Consider the following 4,096-nt stretch of genomic DNA (forward strand, 5'->3'; position numbering starts at 1 on the left):
AACGTAAGCCAGCCGGTTGAGTCGCGTCGCACAGCCTCACCTTGCCCCAGAAAATCCAGCAGTTGCCGAATGCTGCCAGGAGCAGGATGGCCGCCGGCACACCAGTCCCAGGCACCTGTTTGGGTTCAAAAACCCGGCACCAACCTCGGGCCCCGCCTCAGCTGGCCGCCCTGGCAATCATTTACCAGCAGCCAGCGCGCGACACGCCACCGCCAAAAAGCTGGGAGTGGCGGGGGGCGGAACAGGGAGAACCCCCCCAAAAAAGCAGCCAGCGCATCCCTCCCTGGTGCATCCCCCAGCACCCCAAAACCCAATCTTTCTTATTACTTCTTTAAATCCTTGCAAGCGCAGAAGGTCCTCCATTAACCAATCGTGCACCGTAACCCCCGGTGGTTTTGGGGGTCGCCATTCCCCACTTGCTGCTGGATACGGGATGTTACCTGCCTCCTTGCAAGGGGTTGGTAAATAGGGCTGGGGGCTCCTCCCTCCTCTGCCTGCTCTCCTTACCCCCTCCCAGGGCAGGATCAGCTCCCCCAGCCCAGCTCACAGAGGAGCTGATGGAATGAAGGCAGCTCATCCTCGTCTGGGGGGACCAGTGATGCTCCTCACACCTCCCAATCCCTGCTCAGTGGGGACATCACAACCTGCACACAGCTTCTCATTCCCAATATCCCATCATGCCAGCATCACCCTGGTTTGGAAAAAAACCACCCTAAAAGCCACTGGGCAATAAACCCCAAAACTTCTGCCTCACCCCCAGAATCACCTCCGCTGTAGCCTGACCCAGCTCTTTACCATCACTCCTAAAAAATGAGCAGTTGGGGAGCTGTCTCCACTTACAAAGATGACCTCTCTCCCCAAGCTTTGCTGCAGACCTCCTGTTTTAATGAGTGGGTGCCTTCGTTACACCACCAGGTAGCGAAAAGGGCTTTTTTTGGGGTGAGAATTGCTTTTCTTGGGGAAGAGGCGTTTCTCAGCAGGAGGCTGGTTTCCAGCTGCTTCCGTTTGTATTCGCCGTAGGAGGTCACTTTGGTCATGAACCAGAAGTGCAGGCAGCTGCCAGGCCCTGCCGGCTGCCCCGAAAACAGCACAGGGAAGTGAGCAGGTGTCTGCGGGTGCCAGGACACGTGACAGCCACTCCCAAAAGCCGCTCTCATTTTATTCTGATTTCCACCCCCTCCCCGCTGTGGATTTCCATATCGTTTTTATTGGAAGCAGATTAACAAAGTGACTAATTTTCTGCTCCCTTCCCCATGCAATGGGTGTTAAAATCGAGGGTAGGGATGACTCATACCACGACTTTAACAAATTTCTTAACTGAGAGTTGGAATTTCAAATACTGACACTAAAAAAGAAAAATTTAAAAAAAGTTAATCTCAGATCTTGCAGCTTTATTTTGTTTCCTGCGCTGCTGTCTCCCAGCCTCCCTGAAGCTGTTGGGCTAAAGGAAGAGGACGCGATTTCTGCACATGCGGGAGGATGCACATTTTGCACAGCTTCTGCAAACCACCGCCTGATGGCTGCCAGGACTCACAAGGGTTCTGTGATCTCCATGTACCTGAAAGAATACATGGCCAGCCAAGAAAACTGGCCAGTCACCATCCTTACAGAAGTGAGGACTGACACTGATTTGCAGGGACCCCTCCGTGTCCCCCACAGGGACTCTGAGAAGCTGAAACTGCACCTTCCAGCCAAGGATTACAAACACTCTGCAAGTGCCTTTCTCCCATATTTTGCCACACACAAGGGTGGGGGGGGAGGGGGGAAATCCAGTTTGGAAAAAACCTACCAATTTTGCACCAAACAGCAAGGCCAACTGCAACCCAAATCCCAAAGCATCCCAAACGCCTCTACCAGAGCTCCTAACAAGAACTGTCTGGGACCATCATGAAAGTTTTGAGCTGAGCATCTCACCAGCGCTGAGGTTTCACCCATTTTGGGGGGTTCGCTCACCTCCCTCGCTATGTCCACCCCTTGGCAAAGAGCTGGGTATGGGGCCAGGCAGGCAGGGGAGCAGCGGCACAGGGAGATGTTTCCAGCAAGCCTAATTAAAACTGCAAAAAGCCAGAAGACTAGCCTTTCGGGTGAGGGTTTGGGTTGGGGGTAGGGTTAAAAAGACTCATAATTAGTAAGTAAGGATGTATTTGCACTTGAGAACAGGCTGTGATGAGTGCACCATTCAAGGAGGATGGAGGTGTACATGGGGACCAGCAGCTCTGCATGCCTTTGGATGCGCTCCAGGCATGGGGTACTTTTGGTCATTTTACTTCTGCTTTGCATCTGACCCTCTTGCTCCTCTCCTGCCTGATGCCAGGGGGGATGCTCATCCCACCTGTGTGCAGACACGAGTGGAAAAAAAACAACCCCAAAACCCCCAGTATGTGAGTAAACAGCAAGTGGTGAGGGGAGGAGTGGCCTGGTCCCGGAGCGCTGGCAAGCTGGCCGTGACTCATCGCCCCGGATCGGCTGCTGCGGTGACACATCCAGCAGCTATTTAATGCTTCCTGAGGTAGCTCCCTGCCTGAAGCACCGGGCCCAGCTCCTGAGCACCAAAGGGAAGAGATGGTACTTGCCTGCATGCTGAAACCCTCTGGTGGGACAGAAGCCTCCCCATTACTCAGGTGTGGAGAGGTGACCCAACATGGAGAAGATCCATGGGGAACTGAAGCCTCCTGACGGTGCTCGTCCTGCAGCAGGTTGAAGGCCATGGTCCAGGCTCCCCCTCCAGCCCATCGACAGTGTCCTCCTGCCTCGGGTCCATCTCTTGGGGTGGCATGACCTGCCCTCGGCTGCGGTGTTGCACGCATAGAGCAGCTCCGCTGGGCTTTCCATGCCATGTCCATCCCAGGCCAGAAGGTGACGCCACAGTCAAAGGTTGAGGCTGTGACCAAGGGTTGACGCTGCTGACAGATCCAGCGTTGGGTGATCAGCCATGGTAAGCGTTGACACAGTGGCACCTCCCGGGCTGGCAGTTCCCATGCTGGGTGAAGATAAGCCATGACAAGGCTTGATCCTATAGCTCTTCCTGGGCTGGCAGGTCCCGTGTTGTGTGGAGATGATCATCCACAGCTCTGAACAGGCTGTCCGTGCAGTAGACTCTGGCAACCACTGGTGATGGTTGCTCCCACTGCAGCAGGGAGCACCAGGCGAAGCCCTGCCTGCAGTCACGTGGTGCAGGACCTTTCCACTGTGTCATGCTTGTCCTGTGGATGTTGGCCCCGGGATCCTTAAGGGACACCATCTCTCGACCTGGTGCAAAGCAGCCAAGAGGGCCACCTACTAAAGAGGTCATTGTCCTCTCCTGCAGCGTGGGGGCAGGACACAGGCACAGGGCTCCCTTCCCAGAAAATGGGTTACTTCATCCCAGCACAAAGAGCTGACAGGTTAAACAAGCTCGAGGTGACAAACTGAGTCCTACCAGAGCGGTCACAGCCCAAGAGGCAGCTCTTCATCCTGCTGCCGTCACAGGTAGGGTGTGCAAGCGTTACTCACCGCCCAGGCCTATCGAAGCCACCAGTTCTTACGCAAGGCAGCCACAAGCACCCAGGAGCAAGGAAGCAGCAAGCACAAGGCTCTAATTCACGCCCGAGTAGCTTATTTGGGGGTGGCCATAATAGTCCCCACATCCTTGTTCCACCCATCATGCCCTGTCCAGCTCCCTGCTCTACCATGGCGTACCTGACAGCAAGCCCTAAAAATCAGAAAATTACTGAAATCACTAGTTTTGAAACTGCACAAGGGCTTTGTGGACTCTGCTTCTCTCTCCTCCTTCAGCTGGATAAACCCCAGCTGCGGACAGGGATAGACACTGCAATCGTACCCTGAAGGTGCAGCTTTATCAGAGATGGGCGGATGGATCGGAGCCCATGTGCACCCCCAGGGCTCTGTCGCACTTTCATAGCAAGCAGCTTCTGCTGGGGGCATCTTACAATGCATAACACACATTTGGCATCTGCAGAAGTTACATCCATGTTTCAAGGGCTTTTTGCACCCAAAGGAGATCAAAGGCCCAAGACCAGGAAAACTAAGTCCCATAGCACCTGCATCGCTCAAGAGCTGAAGCATCACTTCAGCCTGAAGCCACAGACCACTGCTG

The sequence above is a fragment of the Phaethon lepturus genome, unplaced genomic scaffold (genome assembly GCF_000687285.1).
Source record: "Phaethon lepturus isolate BGI_N335 unplaced genomic scaffold, ASM68728v1 scaffold32590, whole genome shotgun sequence".
Taxonomy (NCBI): Eukaryota; Metazoa; Chordata; class Aves; order Phaethontiformes; family Phaethontidae; genus Phaethon; species Phaethon lepturus.